Below are 22,940 nucleotides of genomic sequence, written 5' to 3' on the forward strand. Positions count from 1 at the left end.
ATAGACTATGTTACAGTGACAGAAGAAACAGTGTTTTGTTTAAATAAAGATAGGGGTATCTGTTAAAGATTTGTTCGTAGAAGGGATTAAAATGATACAGTTAAAACACAAAGCCATACCACAATATGGTCATGAGAAATAGGCTACCAAATAAAATTCTTGGCTCTGAAAAATCATTAATAGCATGGTACAATACAATTGTTTAGGAAAAACAAGCTACAACTTGTATATTTTTCTGCTCTTCTTTTTTCAATTCTTAGAAATATAGGTGAAGGTTTTAAACTATTCTTTGGCCAACACTCAGCCATTCTGTTGGGTCCATTTGTATATGCAAGCTGTATTGAACATTTGGGCTAGGTTGAAGTTCATCTTCATTTGTATTCTTGTACACTAGTTGCCCATTAGACTAACCTGTGTTTTTGTTTTTTAATTTATCAATTCTCAATTCCCTCTACCCACAGACATTTTGATAGAAGGGTTTAGAGGCTCCTTTCCCTAGCCATTTTGATAGAAGACTGAGTTCTTTCATAACATTTTTATTTTCCTTCTCCCTACCTGAAAGCTTAAAAAGGTCTAATTTCCTTAAAATATAAGTAAATGGCAATCCTGCTGGTAGATTTTATGTAGAGTTCAGCAGGTCCTAGAAGCAAAACCTTATTTCTCCTTTATTAATATATTAAATAAACACTTTTGCTAATGCTGAGAATAAAAGGAAAGATAAAATGACCATCTTCTGGGTGTAAAAAAATCCAATAACTTTAAGATAGGTTAGTGTGAATAGAAAGAAGATATGAAATTGGAAAGATAATAGTGTAATTTTCAAAGTGCAAAATATAATCCTGAAGAAAACATCTTTCAGTGGTGGTGTGGATGAGAAGAGTAAAATATTAGGATAGGAGGGTGAACTGGATTCAATTTTAAAAGAACTTTCTCTGTCCTAAAACATTTGAGTCTTATTCTAAAAAATGTAAAGGTATGTGAGACAGGAAAGAATCTCACTCCTTAATCTTTTCCTATTCTTTTGTTTTCAATCCTTGGACATATAAAAACAATTTTTAAATTATTCTTTGGCATGAACAAGGGAGTCTTTAAATATTTCAGAATATCTGCATTAGATATCTTTTTTGGATTTACATTTTTAAGGGAAAATACAATCCTCCTCTATTGTCTGACAGAGCCCAAAACTAGTGCTGAGATTCATAAAGACCTTTAATGAATATCTACAAGCATGGAGTATGGAACTTTGGACAAATACGGACTGAACAGATTGTTTTGAATTACAGTACTAGATATTGAAGAGGATAAAAATTCAATGAGGAATATAGTAATGGATTTTAGTTATTTTAAGAACCTATGACATCAATTAAAAGGCTTTGTCTAAATACAGTTATCCATGTGTTTTTTAAGAGTTGTTAGCACATACAGATTATTATATTGTTAATGTAGCAAATATTTGTCATACTTTTGCACGACATACACGATAAAATTGCTAGATAACTCATCAACAAAAATTATACAGTAAATAAAAATGTGAAAACAATTAAATTATGTATTTATTAGATTATTTCAACCAGTGTCAGGACATACTAAAATTACAGTGGGGATTTAGGAAGTACCGTGTAAAATACATGTACAAGAATTTATGTTAGGCTAATTTAAAAATAAGCCTAAATGTAGGACACACGTCACGTTCAAATGAGGTCGTGGCCTCGATTCAAGCTTCTGTGAAAGAAATACGTATAGGTACTTTTAATCTTCAGTGTTCCTTGTTTCTATGTGTAAGAACATGCAAGTGAATAGCAGGGAGTTAATAAGCTTCTGCAGGCATATGGCAAGAGGCTGGGCTTCCTGGCATGTGTAGTAGAATGACTTTAGTGATTTTTGAGTTATAAGTGAGCAAAAAAAGAATACTTTTAACTTTGTAAAACATTTGGATTTTCATAACTCTTTCTAATCCAAAATAACAGCAGTTATAAACTTTATACTTGGCAACCTCAACATTCTTATTTCAAACCAAAAGAAGCTTATGCTGTGAAGTGTATGGAAATGTAATCATCTGCAGGCTATTTTCAACACAGGCAGGAGGAATTTAGTTGAAGACCATATTTAACTAAATAATTAAAGCCCTTACAGATATTCTGATTTGTTTAGCAGTGTAGCTGAAATGAAAATTTAGCTGATTTCTAAATTAATATACTCATTAATTATTCCTGTTCTAAGTTAATGCTATCCCTTCAGTAAATTTTCAGATGAATGGTATTTTATAATTTTTGATTCACTTTGGGGAAGTATAATAATAAAATTATTAGTTTTATTTCTTATTACTCTGTTTAAAAAAACATATTATATTTCGTGTTTTTTGTGTGTGTTTGTTTTTTGTACTGGGGATCGAACTTGGGCCCTTGCGCTTGCGCAACAGGCTGCGAAACCACTGAGCTAAATCCATGTGCTCCCTCCCGAAGCTGCACGCTCCGTTGAAGAGGACGACCACCCCCGATAGAGGAGGACCGTTTTCCCGGTCAAGGGTATACGAGTAGCTGCGCTCCCCTGCTAGAACCTCCAAACAAGCTCTCAAAACATACTATACTTAAAAATCTTTAGCATAAGGACGATTGTAGAAAATAGTTGCATCATTGTTTCTAGAAAAGTAAAATAGAAACATGAAATTTTATATTAAATCATCAATATTCCCTACATAGACGTTGAGGTCATGTATTTAATTTGTGTACACTAGAAAAGGCTTTTCATGTCATACTTGATCAAAGCAATTTCTCAAAGACTGAATTTAACATTGATTTTCAACTAGAAATATGCTTTGAATAGTTTACTACTCAGGAATTTTTGACCTTGTTGTAACACTGATTCACATATGGTTAGCAATAATCACCTGTTTACTATTTTGAAAAAAGTGAATCAGGAAGGATTTATCTCAGTTATAGCTACTAAGTGATTACAAATGGAGAAATTTAAACACAACTGGAGGACAGATGGACATTTTGTATTCTTTTCCCGTAGCTGATTCTTGCAAAATGTTGCATATTTCTGCTTTTTCATGATGAGGGATGATTTAAAGTCTGTTACAAATGTTTTAGTTTATTTTCTATGAGAAAATTTTTAGGCAGTAATGTATTTGCAATAATAATTGAAGATGAAAGTTTTACTTGTAAATATGCATTTACATGTTTGTGGGTATATCATATGCAATGTTCTAAATTTTTTTAAAGGTTTTATTAAGCCCATACATTTTCAGATAATTATGAAATATTTATAGAAAACCTTTCAAATACTTATGTTGTTGGAATATTGTGCATGATTACTTTCATGCTTAGAAACTATTCAGTATTTATTGGAGCTCTGTTTCAAAAAATGGCATTGACTAAATGTAGTGAAAGTGGACATTCTTGTTTTGTTCTAGATCTTAGAGAAAATTCTTTCAACATTTCTTCATTCAGAATTATATTATCTGTCGACTATATATGAGAGGTATATGTCTTGTAATCTTAATTGTTTTTATCATTAAGATATGTTGAATTTTATCAGTGATCATTATGGGTTTTATCCTTCTTCATAAAAATACATTCTATGTTTACTGATTTAAAATATAAAAATTTTCAAAATGTCCATACTCTCTAAAGAGAGAAAAATGCTAAGATTTGCTTGGAACCACAGTAAACAAGCAAATACAAAACAACAACAACAACAACAAAACCAAAACAAAGAAACCTAATAGCCACAAAAATCTCAACCAAAAAAGAACAAGGGAGACAATATCTGAAAATGGAGAAGGCAATACCTGACTTTAATACAGTCTAAAAATTCTAGTAATAAAACAATATAGTATTGGGAAAAAATGAATGCCTAAATCATGAGACAGAATAGAGAGTCTGAAAGTAAACCCACTTCTACAGAAAAGTTATATTTAACCAAAGTGCCAAGAACATATTGGAAAAAAGCACAAGTTTTTCAGTGAAAGATTGGAAAATTGGACATCCAAACTCAGAACAATGAAACCGTACCCCTATTTTTCACCAGTTAATAGGATAATTTGAAAAGTAATTAAAGACAGGATATGTAATTATGAGCCTACTAGGAGAAAATATAAAGGAAACAACAATATAAGCCAGTTGGAAATAAATAATGGGTCTAAATAATTTTCAAAAGAAGACATACAAATGGCCAATCGGTATATAATAAGATGCTCAACATCGCTAATCAGTTGGGAAATGAAAATGAAACTACAGTATCACCTCATTCTAGTAAACGTGGCTGGAATTAAAAAAGAAAAAAACTAAATAATAAATGTTGACAAGGATGTGGAGAAAAGGAAACCCTTGTACATGACTGGTGAAAACATAAATTATTACAATCATTATAGAAAATGGTATAGCAATTCCTCAAAAAATTAAAAATAAAACTAAAATATGATCCAGCAACCCCATTCCTGGGCATATATTCAAAGGAAATGAAATCAATACGCAAAAGAGACATATGCAGCCCCATATTTCTTACAGCACTATTCACAATAGCCGAGAATTATTCTTTAGCTGATGAATTGATAAATACAGTACAGTACATAATGAAACACTATTCGACCATGTAAAAGAATGAAATTCTGTCATTTGCTACATGAATGGAAGTGGAGATCACTATGTTAAGTGAAATAATCCTGGCAAAGAAAGACAAGTACTGCATAATGTTATGTTCCCATAATATTATATTCCCATATGTGGAATATAAAAACCTTCTGTCCACGGAAGTTGACAGTAGAATAGTAGTTAGCTGAGCCTGGAGGGTGAATGTAGGGTGAGAGGGAAATAGGCAGAAGTCGATTGATGGTTACTCAGTTACAGATAGGAGTAAGAACTTCTCGTGTGTACAGCAGAAGATATATATAATAATGTACATACATAATATTATATTTCAAATTGCTAGAAGAAAAGACTTTGAATGTTTTGAACACAAAAGACATGGATATATTTAATATGATTTAAACACTATGCAATATGTAAGTTTATCAAAGTATCACGTGATGCTCCATATATCTATATCTATCTACATATCTGCATACCTATACATCTATAATTTTTGACTCTGTTTTAAAAAATAAATTTTTAAGATCTGGGGATGTTAGCAATGTCTGTAATCACAGCACTTTGGAGGCTGAGGCAGGAAGTTCACCATGAGTTCAAGGCCAACCTGGGCTACATAGTGAGTTCAAACCCAGCCTGACATACAAAGCAAAACCTGTCTCAAAAAGCCAAAATAATCAAAGAAAAAGCAATAAATAAATAAAATTATTTAAAATCTAGTACTATTTTACATATTGGAGTGAAAATAAAATATTTCAATGCAGGTAGTTATGTATGGTCAGTTTGTATAAGGGAGAAAATTTCCTTCTCTGATTCAATTGACAGTTTTGAAGTTGAGGTTTTTGTGAATTTTTATTTATGGAAACTGTGTTTAATGCTTTGGTAGAAGGCTGATTAGCCTCCTGTCTTAGCTTTTGATGGAAAGAATACAAAATACCACCTAATATTCACGATGGTGCAGTTTGAACCTGATAAAGTCAATGCAAATGTCATGTATGGGATTTTTCAGGGGGTGAGGGGAGGCTGGGATAGTGACAGAGTGTTCCTTCATGAAAGAAGTGTTTGTTTGGGCTCTAAAATGAACTATTTGTTGCTGTGCTCAGCTGGCTGCAATCCACAAAGTTTAGACCTTGCATGTCCTTAGCGTCCCTTTGTTTGGTATACTAATACTGTATTTTTAGCAGTTATGAAGACGGCTGACAGTGTCCCTGTACCTACAAATACAGTGGTGTGATTTTTGATTTTAGTCCACTGTAGCAGTGGACATCATGACAAGCTTTACACATGGAGCTATATTGTCTATGCTAGCATGGAAGTGAAGATGTCTTTTGCACAGAGAATCTATTTTGGTAGAACTGTATTTGTGTTCATGTCAATGTTCATGGTAATCAGTAGTCTCTTTTCTCTCTAGAATATTTTAAAAATACAGGGTAGCAGTGGTTTCAATTTAATAGCATGGCAAAATTCAAGAAATGTTTCTTTAAAATATTAAAAAAATACAGTTTGTTTTACTCAGAAGGAGGGAAATATTCAAGCAAGTCTTTATGCACTGTTTGTTTAGTGACGGAGTAGCTTCAATCAGCCTCTGCCTTAATTATAGATTATTTTTCTGTGTGGATATATTTACAAAAAATTAAAATATCTGTAGCATAAAGGAAGAAATTTTTCTTTTTTGCCCTCTGCAATTAAGTGCAGTGATTTTTAAAATGGATATGTTTATCAGTTTTTTATTTAAAAGAATGATATTTCTAGGTTGTAACAAACAAGATAAAAAAATAAATGAGTAATAATCAAAACTAGAGATATATTTTAGGGATTGAGGCCTTTTAACATATTTTAATAAACTATTTTCATTATAATTTAAATAAAATTTCAAAGGTAGTCAAAATACTAGTTTAGCTAACCAGAGGTCAATTATGAATTGTTAGGGAATTGTTGAACCTGACATAAATGTAAGGAAAATATTACTTATTAATATAATAACTCATTAACATATGAAATAATCATGAATGACATAATATATGAAATGATATATTTTCTTTTGGAAAAATAAATTTTAAAATTATAAACAAAACCATTGAGTAGCAGTATATTATGATAAATGAAGGTAAAATACTTTAATGAAAGATGCAAACTAGTTGAAAGACTTCTTAAAAGAACAGAGATCACTGCGCTCCAAGTTTCAGACTGAGTCTGGTATAGTGCCTAAGAATACATATTCCTAACCTTCTCAAAAGTTATGCCAGTCCTTCCTCTTGAAAACCACTAAATTAATGATGAAATAGGGAAATCCTATTGTAGGCAACGGACAAAAATACAAAATAAAATTAAATTTCCATTACTGTCGAGAAAATGAATGCATTTTAATATACATATATTTATTAAACAATGTGAACCTAGTGAGGTACATTCAGTGACTTAACTTCTCTCTTCATCTAATCATGGACAGAATCCACAAAATTTGGTCCTTTTCAGGCATGAAAATGTAAGGCAAGCCTAATGTTGTCCTCTATGTCTAATTCAGTGCAGGTCTTATTCCTCCCTGCCTAGGTGAGTCTTCATGTGTGGTCCTCATAACCTGTGTGCTATAGGAGCTATAGTCTACTGTGACAGACTATCCTTTCAGATGGTCCTTTCATTGGGCGATTTCTTTCTCCTTAGCTGGGTACTGGAAAAAGTAAAGTATAAAAAAGATCAGTGTTTCTTTTGAATGTACTTTCCTTCCTCTTTTATCTAACAGTAGGTGACTACTGATATTATCCATATCAAGAGTGCGAAGGCTGACTATCTCCTTGTATCTGAAGGCAAATTATTGACTGGTGATCACTAAAGATGCTGAATTCCTTTGGCCTGCCTTCTTCTACACTTTCTTCAGCTACAATTCCACAGTCTTTTGCTTGCTTGGTAACCAGTCAATGTTTCCCTTACAAATTGTGACAGACTGTTTCAAATTTGATCATCTTCTTCATACACATATTGTTTAAAATTAACTTCATTGGTTAACTCAAATTAATGGCTTTGGTTGTCTTTTTTAAAACTTGATAAATACAAATGATTTCCCTCATTCTCCTACTGCTAAGCTATATCTTGATTCACTTTTTAAAAAATGTAACCTCAGTAAGACTTATGACAAGAACAAAATGTAATAATATACATAGCAGATTCAACTACATAATTGCAACAGTTACAGTACTTGCACATCAACTATTAACCACAGTAGAAAATAAGTGGAAAATAAAGCATATCTCACAACATTAAATGATGTTAACCCATGATGTTCTGTTAAGGAAATGCAACAAAAGGCATTTCTACCAACTGCATAAAATAATGGTTGAACTCATCCACTTTTGAAGAATTAGATAACACTATTCTAATAATTAATACAATCAAACATTGTCAGGACTTTCATAAATTGACATCTGCAGGGTTGTGGAGTAGGCATCCCTCTATCTCCCTTCTCCCATACAAACACAATTTCGGCAATAATTCTTGGACAAATTCCCTTCATGAAAGATCAGACACTAACTGCAAAGCTTCCAAACCTCAGGAGAATGCCAACCAGACTCACTAATGCCAGGTGGGAGACACAGGACACCTTCTCAGCATAGACCACCTTCCTAATACAGTGCCATACAGTCAGGAAGAGGGCATTAGCTTCAATCTTCAACCAGGGTAAGGAGTTTGTTTTTGCAGCTAGCACCTTATTTTTTTCTGAAGGTGCTCTTCACAGGACTAGCTTCTCTCTTTCTAGTTCTGGATTTCTAACAAGTCTGGCACAGTCTAGCAGCCTGGGGGAAAATGAAGGTGGAGGCTTGGACTAGTAGGCAGCATTGATTTCTCATCCTGCTGCTCACAGAGTGAGTAGAAGGGAAATCACAGCTTCATAGTTTTTCTTATGGGGAAAAGACTTCATCTGTCCACCAGGTGTTCCAACTTTTGCAAGGCTCCTCAAACAACTAACATCTGCTTGGTGTTCCCAGCCCTCTAATGAGTCCAGAGCTGTTTAGTCATTTGGAGAACAATGAACAAAATGGCTAGTAGACATCATAGGGGCCTCTCCAGGCTCATCCCATAGAAAGCAGAGAAAAACAAACCTGCTTGGGTCTCTCTCAAGAAGAAAAGAATTTGTAGAGCAACCAGGATCTGTGGCCAGATGGACTGATGGAGTTCTTCTCTTGTATATAGACAGTCCACAAGGATTAACAAAAATGTTTTCTCTGTCTAAAGTGCAGATGTCAAAACACAGGGTCAAGGAGTAGAAAGAATTAGACAAATACAAAAAGAGGAGTAAGATAAATCTACAGAAATTGATTCTAGTAAAGCAGAACTATTTGATTAACTAACAAAAATAACTCTCAACGATATTGTGATCTCATCTCAAAAAGTATGTTAAATAATGACTTTATTTTATGTATAAAATATATACTTAAATTAAAATGTTGTAAAACTTAAATATATACATGTAGATTAATCAACTACAATTTTTGAAATACAAAAGAAACAAAAATATTTCTTAAACTGTTTGCCAAGGTCATGAGATCAGTATATAAACAAAATAAGTCTGAAGATACAAAAATTATTCACAACTAAAAAGTCATCCAGAGCAGCAAAATACAGTGGTTCCTTATACCCCAGATTCAACAGGAATTTAACACAATAAAAATTTATCTCCAGGTCGAAGAAACCTTCATTTCAGAAGATTCTGACCTTAATCAAGATACACTATCTGTTTTAAAAGGGATTCAAATTACTCATTACTCTCAAATGAGAGCAGATTTTCTCCATGAGAGAGTATCATCCCATGGAGTGAGGATCTTTTATGTAGGGGAGGCAGAGGGCTTTATCTTCAATATCTTGAGATACCTCCAAATAACTCCAAAGGGATACATTATCTCTAAATTCCAATTCCATCTAGTGTTCAAGCAGGCCCTTTGCTCAGAAGTCAAAAATACATGCAGAAGCACAAGCAGTCTATAGATAATTGTATCCTATCAGTGTTTAATACCTGTTTCTAATTTTAACTACTATGACTATAGTTCTTTTTATCCATCTTATGAGTAAAGGGGAAAAGTAACAAGTAATGCTCAAGTAATGCACACGGACGGGAACATAGACTAAATCTTGATTTCTGCCCTTTTCCCTCATTCCTGAAACTTGCAAATTTTAGCCTCAGATTACTTATTCTTCACATACACACACACCTGCAGAACTTTAGACATGAAGGTACAGAACATGTCGTGTTTAGAAGATATGCTCATACTGTAGTTAACTTCAACAGGTAAAAGTGAAACAGGTCACTTTGGTCAAGATTAGGTTCTCTGTCTAGTGTTATCAGATCCCTAGTGTTGTTTAGGCTTTGAGACATTATCCTTTACAAATAATATATTAATCATTTATTAACTGAAATTAAGTAACTACTGAGGGAAATATATAAGAATTTCTAAGCACCAAAGCATTGGCCTTTAAAAGTGTAACCATAGTCCAGACATTTTCTACTACCTGACCTCCATTACCCTACACAGAGCCTTTGTGAGAACTGGGGTGGGAAATCCATAGAAAACAACTGACTTTAGTAACTCTACCTGTAAAGGCTTGAGCAGTGAGCTCAGTAATTCTGTAGCATAGAATTAAGGGGGTGTTTATAATCCAGAAAAATTAAATAGAGTTGTGTAAGTAGAAAATAAGCATTGGAATATTCTAAGTCCTCCTTAGATGATTCTAATGTGAAGTAAGCATTGAGATCACTTAGCTAGAGTTTCTCTATACATGTAGCTCTCTAGCAAGGCAGGTGATTCCCAAAGGCAAATGCTTTTCTACTCCTTGATGATATTCCTATCACCTAAGAGATCATATTGCTTTTTGCTGCTTTGGTCAGGGACTAATTTAGAAATGTGATCAATGAAAGCCGGACTAGCTTTTATCCACTGGGAAATGCAGGGAATTATTCTATTTTGAAAGCCTTTTTCAAATTTGGCCAGGAGATATATATTAACTGAGGGCTTTCCTCTTTCATCTGTTGACTCTCTTGAATCAGCCCTCGAAATAGGAGAATGACATTACCAAGAGAAGATTATAAACAAAAGGCTTGGCAAATATTGAGATTTTAAATTAAAAAATTAAAATCTCTGTAAGTGTAAAGCAGAAAGATATAGAAAGTTGAATCTCTACTCTCAGACCATACAGTCTCTGGGTGGCAGGTAAGACAAAGTGGTATGTGTGGATATGGAAAACAAGGTAGACATGTTTAGGTTATTATTTGTATCTCTCACCTTTTTTAGTTCCAGGGCTTTTGAATAATGTGTTATAAATGATACAACTCTGTTGAAGTCCTGAAAATGATTTTAAGAAATTCACCACTACAATTTCAAGTTAAAGTATTGTCCTAGATCATCACTCTAGTATTATATGTCTAAGTAAGAGAGAGTGAAATCAAATTCCTAGAACTCCTACAGGCCCTCAGCATGATAGGATTACATTGCAAATTTACAGTCCCACTTCTGTGTTCCTAAATGAGGCACATAAATTAACTTCAAATGAGAAAACACAAATAAGAAACTTTCTAAGGGCTCTAAATGGCAAATTGAGGAGCAGAGCAGCAGAAATTGAGATGAACACTAACCTGAAAAATTCATTTTCCTTTTTTATCTTCTTTTTATAGATGAGTAAAGAGGTGAAGAAATTATCTCCCTAAGGAACAAATGCATGTATGAACATAGTCATCAAAACTATCTGTTTAAAGATTTTCTAAATTAGCTGAGGAAAACAAAATTAAGAAACCAAAAGAGGAAGCAAGCAAGCAAACTTATTGATCCATGAAGAACCAATGTAGTTTGGGCCCGGAGACTTAGCTCAGTGGCACTGTTGCCTGCCTTGCAACCACAAGGTCCTGAGTTCGATCTCTGGTACTGAAAAAAAAAAAAAAAAAAAAAAAAAAGAACCAGTGTACTTCAACTAAGAAACATTGCCATTGATTGAAATCAGCAGTTTCACTGCCTGGGCTACTCCCATCTCCACACCCCACTATCTTAATCCCATGATATTTTTACCATGGGAGCACTGGCTATGAAAACTAGAAGCTGCACTGGTGGAAGAAAGCGACTTGACTTATTTCAGAGAGGATATTCCAACTGCACTGCTATTGCTAGTAAAATTAGCAAACAAAGTTGGAAAAATATATGGAAAGCTTGCAATGATTATCTAAAGGAAAAATCTTGAATGATGTGAGTGGAAAACTAATGTTCAATTGAATCTTTAGGCACAAGGATCCTGTAAATAAGAAAGATATAGCAGAGCTTAGACACACTCTTTTGCACTCCTGGTTTAAGGGATCTTTGTGTGGCCACAGAAAGGATTCCAAAGGACTCAAGATTTCCAAGTAAATATGACTGAATGTGTCAGGTAGGAAGGAAAAAAACAGAGAAGTCTTAAAAACTGCTTGATTTCTGAGAAATACTCTCCAATAAACTATAAAAGAACCACTGTAGGAGGCTGGTTCCCTTACTGGTTTTGGATTTGAACTTCCTCTTTTACCAACACTGAATAAAGCTATGCAGTATGCAGACACAGGTACAACCCCTGGAATTCAAGCTAAAACTCAAAATAAGAAAACAAAAACAACAACAATGGAGAGAAGATATTACTGATAAAATACTGCAAAAGAGATTTCACAGATTAAGTCTTGACAAGTTAAAGCATAAACCACAGCCAAATAGAGAAATGAAATATAAGAAAAAGAAAAAAAAGAGAGAAAGATGAAGATATGAATAGTAAGAAATATTACTTAAAAATCAAAATCTGAACAATGTTATTCTATATGAAAGACGTAATTTGCCACAAAAAATTAAGAGACATGAAAAGAAATAGTATGATGTTTACTCAGGAAAACTACTTGTCAATAGAAAATGTTCCTGAATGTAACCAGTTAATGGATTTTGGAAACAATATGAAAAGAGCTGTTATAACTGTACTCAGAGAACTAAAGAAAATGATGTTTATAGAATTATAAATGAGATGAAAAGATTTCAACAGAAATGATAATATCAAAAGATACAAATTCTAGTAAATCAAAGGGAAATTCTTATGTTGAAGAGGAAAAAAGTCTAAAATGAAATATTTTTATCAGACTCAACAGCAGTTTGAAATGACAGAAAAACAAAGTGGTAAAATTAAAAATAGATTAATAGAAAATATAAAATCAGATAATTTAAAAAGCAGTGTAGAGGATTCTAAAAAGAAGTAAAATATAATTACCATGTAATCCACTAATCCACATTTTGGTTTATCAAAGAACTTTGCTTTATCAAAGAAATATCTGCAGTCCTATGTTCATTTCAGCACTTTTCCAATAGCCAGGACATAAAAACAACCTTACTATCCATTAATGAATTAAAAAAGATAACCTTTAGAAAGAAGGAAATTCTGCCATACATAACAACATGAAAGTAGTGGATGTCATATTCTTAAGCCAGTCACAGAAAAAACAAATACTATATTATCTCCTTTAAATGTGAAATTAGAAAATCAATGTTATTGAAAGATGGCTAATAGAGGCTGGCTGAATGGGGAAAGGAAAATGCTGATCAAGGGTCTAAAGTGCCAGTGCTTCCATTACACTGGAAAAATAAGTTTTGGCGATCTTCATGTGGTACACGAAGAAAACAGTTATTAATAATATATATTTCAAAATTATTAAAATAGATTTTAATGTTCTGAACACAGGAGATAAAAGACAAATAGTTGAGTGATGGATACGTGAATTAGCTTGACTAAATTTTTTTTGAGTTCAAGAGATTGAAACCTGGGGGCTTAGACATGGTAGGTAGTACTTTACCACTGAGTTACTTACCTAGCCCTTGATTGAGTCTTTCTATAAATTATACATTAATCAAAATTTCACATCATATGTCATTAATGTATGTAATTGTAATGTGTTAATTAATTTCTTAAATAAAGTACAAAATTTGAGGGACAAAGTGAAAGAAAATTAAACCTTAGAGATATATTGAACATTATCAGGCATATTTACATACGTGATTGGAAGTTTCTCAAGATGGAGAAGGGAGTAAGAAAAAAATCAAAGGAAAATAGAATACAATTCCTCAAATCAGGTTTTTAAAATGACAGCAAAGTTTAAAAACAAAATAATCCACACTCAGACACAATGAAGGCAAATTGTTAACATTAAAAACAAAGGGACAATCATTGAAACAGTAGCAAAAAGACAGTTTACCATGTTCAGGCTAACAAGAGCAAGATTAATGTCTGAGTACTTATCAAAACCAATGAGGCTAGAAAGTACCAGAATAAATTGTCCTATGAGCTAAAATACATATTATGTGTGTATGTGTGTACACAAAGAGTGATCAAAATATGTGGCAAATGTTTAAATGTTTTAAAAACCTTCACAAATACACATAGACATTAGTTTCTCTCAAAATATTCCCTCTTTGAAAACAGTTAGCCCAGCCTCATTGCAACTTTCTGAAGCACTTCTGTGTGTCCTTTTTCTTGATTGCCTTCACAAGGGCTCATCAAAACTTTGTGAATGCCACTCCCATGTACATCCATTGCAAAACAGGTTTATGAAAACATTACCATACGTTCACTTCCATCTCTTTCAGTGGATCTGTCACTGTGTGATTTACAGCTCTTTCCCAAAGTCAAAATGACCATGAAAGGCTAAATGTTTCAGTTCCAAAATCAAAATGATTGAAAGGTAAACATTTTTAATTTTTTTATTTTTCAATTGATTTTTTTAATCAATTCAGAATATCCAGGCAGCCGAGACAGCATAACTAAAGACACTCTTTATAAAGGACTTCCAGAACTGCTTCAGAAATTGGCAAGAACAAGACAATAAATGAGCTCAAATTGAGGAGTGTTTTGAGGTGGATTAAAGAGAATGTGCCTTATTGTAATAAAAATCTTTAAATTTAAACCCTTACCCTATATTTCAATCAAATCTCCTGTATACCTATATACAATTGATGTAATTTATGTATATTCTAGAAAATTACTGCTCAAAACAATGAATATAAACATTCCTGTATGAACAGAAACTGTGATAAACTTTTACTAGTACACCTGTCATTTAAGGTGTAGAAAAGGAAATTGTCTATCTGAAAGGAAATGACACCGGATGTTAGCAGAAGTATACAAAAAATGATAAATATTACAGGAATGAAAGTTGTTTCTAAAATATACCTCTCCTTTACTCTTTGAATCTGTTTTGAATACATGTGGTTCTAAAAAGCAATGATAATAACACTATTTTTTAATTTATAAAATATACAGATATGAAAATAATAACACAAAAGAGTGGGGATAGAATGGAGTTCTAATAAATGAAAATGGCTATGTTTAATGAGAATTACTCAGCAGTAATTGTTTGGCTACATTTCCCTTTTTTTTCTCATTTCTGCGTACCTTATCAATAGAGACGTTTCTGCTTTTGTTTTAAAATCTGCAAGAATATTTCTAGAAGGAACACCCTGGGAAGATGGAAAGAGTATTTTCTCACAGGAGAAAATCACAAGATCTTCTGTATGTAAGTTCTGAGCAAATTGTCCTGGGAATTGAGAATGAATATCTATATCCTGTAATGAACTCGCAGTGAAATTGTCACGTGACATTTTTCAATTGTCCCTGTGGGGATTAGTAAAATAAAAATTTCAAAAAGTCTACAATATTTGAAACTAAACAGAAGTAGATTATGGTAAGTTAAAAGGCCAACTATAATTCTTAGGACAATCACTGTGAAAAATCCTGAAGGTACATGTTAAAAATTTAACTAGGAATAAAAATGGACACTAAAATTCATTAATCCAGAAGCCTGAGCCTGTAATACCAACACTGTGGGTGACTGAGACAGGAGGATCAAAAATGTGAACCCTGCATGGACAACTTAGCAATTTAGCAAGATGCTGTCTCAAGATAGAAAGTGAAAAGGACTGAGTATATAGTTTATTGCAAAGGCCGTTCATTAGAACCCCAATGCTGAAAACAGAAAAGAAGAAAGAAAGCAAAAAGAAGACAGAAAGAGAAAAAATAAATATTCAAATTGTAGCTAGAAGTTCAATTTTATAGGTAATTATATTAATTAAAGTATTTTGGCCAATCATCTAATCTGACCATAAAATTAAAAATCAAGATATAAAGCATGTGGTCTGTAGAAACACATTTACATCAGAGACATCAATGGGTTAAAATTATAAGGATAGATAAAATTATAACACGCAATATAATGATCAAAAACAGATAGAAGCAACTATGTTCATACCAAAAATAGATTTAAGATAAAATAGTAGTACAGGAAAAGGGAAACATTTAATAATGATGAAAGTATCCACAATATTGGATGAGAGGAAATTATGACAAACATATGAAACCTGGCTGAAATGTTTCAAAATACATGAGGCAAAAACTGAGAGTTGAGAGGATACATAGGTAATTCAATAATCAGGTAATTTAACATTCCACTTTAAATAATTGCAAAGTAAAACTACATTAAAATTCAGCATGGAAACAGAGGACTTGAATAACACTTTGAAAAATTTTAAAAGCAATAAATTGAAAAAGTTGAAAGCATCCTTTAGTTGCAAGGAAAGCATTTGAAAAGACTCAACACCCATCAGTAATAAAAATTTACAACTAGAAGTGTAAGGGAACTTATCCTGACAATGAAAACATTTATGTAACCATGTTATATTGGTTTCATGATGAAAGACTGAATATTTTCCCTTTAAGATTAAGAATAAAACAATGTTTTCTCTTTCTACTTCTGTCCAAATATGATAATTCCAATTCATTTTGTAGACCACAACACACAACAAAACACACATTTTTGTGGAAGCACTCTTAATCTCAAGGATAATCTGTAATGTTATGTTATAAAGACCGACTCCAATGTGAGAGTTGAAATAATTGAAAGTATGTTTTTCAAATATAATTAAATTTAATTAAAAATAAAAAATAAAGAAGTTTGGAAAATGTTAAATTGTTTGAGAATTAAGCAGTGTAGTTTTAAATAGTCCTGTAATTGAAAAATGCAAAGAAATCAGAAAATATTTTGAACAGAAAGAAACCAAAAATAAACATATCAAATTTATGAGAACCAGAAAAATAGTGGAGAGTCATTGGTAATTTTACATGTCTATTAGAAAAAAAACTTTCTATTCAATAACATAATTATCAATGTTAAGGAAATAGCTAAATACATATATGAATAAAATTGAATTCAATCATAATGTTTCAAATAATAAATATCTGAAGGGAATTTAGAAAATCTCTGGAAGGGTAAGATGGTCTTTAGAGAGTTCGCAGAAAATAACAAACCATTATTTAATCTAATCTAGGTAAACAGAAAATTCAAAATATTAAATCAGTCATTTTTAAGTTATTACTAATGGCTCCACATAAATTAAAAGCACTGTAAAAACATTTTGTGACAATATATAAGATTTTAAATGAAATTTACATATTATTAAAAAAGAAATTACCTAACTGAATTAAGAAAAAAGTACAAAATCTGAATGAATTCTTTACTAGTAAATAAATGAAATTAATAATAAAAATATTTCATGTAGAAAGATCTAGGCTTTTATGGCTTTATTGGTGAGTTTTATCAAATATTAATGACAATATTGAACAACTACTTTCAAAATAGAGAAGATGAGAAAAATTTCCATCTCATCCTTAAAGATTGTATTACCCACATATGAGGACTAGACAAGGAAAGCTACAAAAAATGTATAAACAGGGACAGCAAGGATATCACAAGCTAAATCCTAAAAAATAAAAAGTATTGCATATCAAGACTATTTGGAATTTTTGAGGAATACAAGTTTGGCTCATAATTTGATAATCAGTTCTAGTAATAAACTATGTTTATAAAATGAAGAATTAAAACCATGTAATTATATCTTTGTTACCAGAAAAACACTTGACAAGACTCGAATGCATCGATAAAAAAAAATTGCCATAAACTAGAAGTGTAGGGGAACTTACTCTTGCAATGAGAATATTTATGTAAATGTATGGCATATTGCTTCTATGATGAAAGACTGAATGTTTGCCCCTTAAGATCAAAAATAAGACAAAGTTTTCTCTTTCTAATTCTATCCAAATATTTCTAAATAATTAGATGACAGTTTGGAATTTTAAAATGTTCTTTTATAAATTTTATTCACACATTATTATTATTGTTGATTATCTTTTTATATTCAAAATATTGAAGCCTTGTTTTGGTATTTTAAGCAGTGCATTACAATGGTTCACAAAAATGTGGTTTAACTAGATCTATTTTATGCTTATAAATGGCAGTAGCTTTAGAGAATTTAATATGATTTTATGTTGCACACAGTTTCCTATTACAAACAAAGAACTATATTACACAGTGTTAAAAAATCCTCTAAATTAGGCTGGATGTAGTGCTTAAACCAAATTTAATACCCAGGGTTAGAAAACACATTAAGAATATATACATATATTTATTCATCTGTGCAAACAAGCAACTAAAAATCTTCCCAGTTACCTCAAACTTGGTATTCTTCTGGTGATATTTAAGCCTACAGCTCACTTTAAAACACAAAAATGACTAATGTGTCTGCCACCGTGGAGTATTTTAGACTCAATTATATTCTCTACCCACATGACATTCACAAACCACCAGAAAAACAACCCCTTTACCACATCCCACACCCACAAGATCTTTGGTCTTGCCAGCTTAGTTCTAATTGTCCCTGAAATACACACACACACACGCACACACGCACACAAGCATGCATATACAATCACTCACTTTCACATGCAACACTGAAACAAAAATATCAAAAACAACCTAAATACATAATGTTAGATATATCCTTGTATACAGTAAATGAAATACATCTCCAAATTTCAAATATGGTGTTGCTAATTAGATGATTAAAGGACTGTTATTCAAATATGTTTTTAATTACCAAATTCTGAAACTTTTTCATCTGCATGAGATTAATATGAGAGAACAAGTTTACATTTTAAAGTAGAACAAAACTTTCCATTTTTCCAAAGCATGTATTTCAAACCTCAAGATTTTGTTTGAGGATTATCCTTAGAGATAAACTATAAGAAATTTGAGAAGCACATTCACAAACTAAATGTATTTGTTCAAAATAAAGAATCAATCTTTTCATAATTACTGTAATTTCAAATGTTTAATGCATTACTATTTCTTAAATAGGTTAACTTCAACACTACCTTTCATGGTCAAATTTCTGTTTGTACACATCATACTTTTTTAAGAAAGGTGAATATTCAATTTATTCAACATTCAAACTTCATTAAGACATGTGCAATAGGTCAATTTTACTGGGGGCTTCAACCTACCTAGGATATGATTTCTTGCTGAGGTTTAGCAACGGGGTCCAGTTTACACTTCCCACTAATTAAATACTTTATTGAATATGTACAATACCCCAAAAATACATTAAATGCTTTCTTGAAAAATCATTTTTAAAGGTCTTTCTATTCAAGCTAATAACAAACAATAAAGGCAGATATGTTAGCTTAAAATAATTGTCTGAGTTTATTATTCAGTCCTTATATCTTTTCATCCACAGTGTATTATTAAATGATAGAGGACACCTAATATAACCTTTTCTGGAGAATAAAGAAATATATTTCTAACAAAGATATCACAGATCCCCATCTCTCACACCGACCCCAAAAGTCTCACTCAAAAGAGCATAAAGGCAATGACTTCCTCATAAGAGCTCACAGCTAATGTTACATTGCTAACAAAATCTGTATCTCTGATCCATTATTACCATTAAGACAAGATTCAAAAAATCCCCAAGAAGTACAGTGCATATTATGATGCCCTATTCAACAACAGCAAGCACTGCATTCAAAACTGTCTCATTCCAGCAGTCAAATAAGGTCAGCCATATTCACGTGCATTTCCTCTACTGTAGCATTGTAGAAAGTTTCAATGTTACAAAGAATCCTCTTGTCTTCCTCAGTAACAAATTTTATAGCCACACTTTTCCTCAAACATCGACCTCCTCTGCCAATTCTGTGAATACAGTTTTTAAAATTAATAGGTACAGTAGAGCTTATAACCAAAGACAATTGTGGCACATAAATCCCATGAGCAAACAAGTCAGTATTGATCAGAATATGGCTGGCTGTGGTAAAAATTCTCTCATGACAACATCTTTCTGCTTCTGATCCATATCACCATGCAAAATGGAAACTGTGAAGTTCCTGGCATGCATTTTCTCAGTCAGTCAGTCCTTTGTGTGCCTTGTGTTGAGAAAAAGAACATGCTGTGCAATGTTGAATGTCTCATACAAGTCACAAACTGTATCCAACTTCCATTCCTTTCTTTCAACATGAATATAAAACTGTTTGATTCCTTCAAGGGTCAATTATTTTTCCTTCATCAGAATTTGAATTGGATATCTCATGAATTTTTTGGTCACTCCAACAAATTTTTTGGCATTGTGGCAGAAAGCAACACAACCTGAACACTTGTATTTAGTTTTTGGAAAATCTCATAGATTTGATCCTTAAGCCCTCAGCTCAACATTTCTGCTTCATCTAAAACAAACATTTTGATCCATTTTCAGAAAGATATCCTCTGTTTAACATATCAAACTCTCTCCACGGTGTACCAAAAACAACGTGTTGTGCTTTAGCCTGCATTTATTACATTTCATTTCAAACATTTCTTCCACCAATGGAGGTGTGACAAGTTGCTCCTATATAGTGTCCAAGTCCCAAAATTACTTTTTGGATCATTAATACAGGAATAATAGTTCTTTGCTGCATAGTTGAAGATGTTAAAGACCATAAGCATAGATTTCCTGAAGAAGATAATCATTTAAATTCATATCAACAAAGTTATCAACAATCTCATTCCACCTCTTCTCAATGATACCATCCCATTGGGGTCCATTCTGCCTGGGCCTCCATGTTCTGTAATAATCTGCAGAATCACCAAACATGATACGAAAAACAACTCAGCACCCATTTGAAAAGCCACACCATAATTTTATCCATCTGATTTAACTTTACTTCTTATATTCTCTCTTCTTTTAGCACTAATCATACTCTATGTTTTGGCAGAACCTGGAGATCAGAATGAGGCTTTAGATCTTCTTCACTCACCCCCTCCTTTCTCTCTCATCTGCCAAAGCTCAACACCCCATTTCCTCCAGCCTTTATGCTCAGTTATTTCCACTTCAAAACATTCCATCTTCTTGCTTGCATATTTTATTTTAGACTTTCCTTTAAACTCTTAAGTTTATCTATTGAACAAAGTAGATTCGTCTGAGCAAAAAATAGATATTTGAATTAAACGTTCTCTCTGATTTGTACTTCTTTTTATTCAGGCAAAGGACATGATCCCCCTAAAATTGGTATTTGAATTAAAATATCAAATAGATACTTAAATTAAACATCTTTTTTGATTTGTACATTTTCTTTATGCTGGCAATTAACATGGGCAAACATATAGAACAATTATAAATATTTTAAAATCATCTGCAGCTTTATCAGATTTGGAAGAAAGATACTAATGACAGAGTCAAGTAATAATTATTTATTTAATTTTCTAGTAGGCAAAGTTAAAACATTGAATAGAGTCAGGATGAAAAATGTAGTGTGATCCACTTAAAGATTTTTTGGAAATATTGAATATAATTGATCAAGGTGTAATTGGGCACAGACCTTAAAAATGGTACATATAGTGGTTTTAAGTTAACATTTTTAAAAATCAAGTAAATTTCTCTTTAATAAGGCTAATTTGTCTATTTAATAATAAATAATAAATATATTTTTCTACAAATTAATGGTTATACACAAAATGCATGCAACAGTTGAAGACGTGTAAACACATGACAACTTGTAAACTCCCCAACTACTATGCATGACAAATTTGTAAGCCTGATTCATGGGTGTTTTTTAATAATGTATGGTATCATTAGTATTTGTGAAAAATTATAATTGGAGGTTAAACTGCACAATTTATGTCAATGTTACATATTTTTAATTATCTCAATAATTATAATTTAATAATTACATATAACTTAAATTTTATAAATTATATGCAACAGTATTATGAATACATATGTTTAACATCCTTAAGGTCTTATGCTCATTTTTATACAAGTTTAATTCCTAAAATCTAAAGACAAATGTCAGGATGATTCATGTAGAAAGGGGATGAAAATTACACAAATAAACTAGGCCTTTAAAAACTTGGCTGATTAACGTTTTAATTCATTTATTATTTTAATTTGCAGAAAGATCTACATTTTTATTAATTTCATGTTCTCAGTGTCTCTAAACAGTTCTAAAATAGGCTTCACATGTTGGAGCAGATTATTTTTTTGCGGGGGGAGCAGATTATTATTGTGATTACAGCAGTAATGGAATGGAGTTAAAGATAAACAAAACTGCACTGAATCTTCACCCTTCCAATTGCTAATGTGATTCACCAATAGCATTTTGCTACTTAAAATATCTGTCAACAATGATGACTTTTACAGTAATCATACTGTTATTTTTGGGCACTAATTTTACTCACATTTTCATTGAAGATATATATTATATATATTATGTATATTACATGCATCATATGTACTATTAAATACATATATTTCATGTACATATAATTATCTTTCCATACATAGAGAATAATGTAGATTTCATTCTCTCTCTATATAGAGATATATATGTATATATAAATATACATATACATAATATATATAATATTTCACATATATATACACATGTATATTTCAGTTGACACAATATATTTTTATAAGCCAGGTCTTTTGCTAATTTCTGAAGATAATTTCTGGCACTCAGACACCATTAGCCTCTACTTTAATTGTATTCAAATTACCAAAAAAAATATTAACATTCAGTTCTATTTAAAAAACTTCTGATACGTCATTTTTTATTACAATGAGAATAGCCAAATGATGAGGATAGACAAATATAAAACCAAGTTTTGCAAGTTTTATTTCACTGTACTAGCCTTTCAAAGACAGATTCAGAAGGAAATATGCTAAGATAGTGAGAAATTGCTCATTTTCAAACTCTAATTAGCATGTCTTTCTCTGTATAAAAAAAGCTGAAGAACTGGCAAACTTACCATTGTGGTTAAACTATAACTAATTGTAAAGTTCTATTTGAATTGCTTGAATAATTCATTTCAATCATCTGATACTTGAAATTTCCTCAATTGCTTACATTTACACATATATGGATGAATAATAAGATTATAGGTCACATATAAAAGAGCTAGCATAGCAAGAGAGTATAAAATAATATACCACTGTCTTAAAAATTCTGATTAAAATA

The 22,940-nt window shown here is 31.8% G+C and overlaps 1 pseudogene across 1 annotated transcript in view; it reads right to left on the minus strand.

Moving 5' to 3' along the window:
• LOC147823526 (eukaryotic initiation factor 4A-II pseudogene) overlaps positions 1-22,251 on the minus strand; it is a 44,759-nt pseudogene extending 22,508 nt beyond the window's left edge. Inside the window, exon 1 of the transcript XR_015443719.1 lies at positions 1-22,251. This exon is cut by the window's left edge and continues 22,508 nt beyond it. The product of XR_015443719.1 is annotated as a eukaryotic initiation factor 4A-II pseudogene (transcript).
• Between the last annotated feature and the right edge of the window lie 689 nt (positions 22,252-22,940).

This window comes from Heterocephalus glaber, unplaced genomic scaffold, assembly GCF_053883595.1.
Source record: "Heterocephalus glaber isolate CG9 unplaced genomic scaffold, H.glaber_assembly_v1.0 deba00001577, whole genome shotgun sequence".
In the NCBI taxonomy this organism is placed as follows: Eukaryota; Metazoa; Chordata; class Mammalia; order Rodentia; family Bathyergidae; genus Heterocephalus; species Heterocephalus glaber.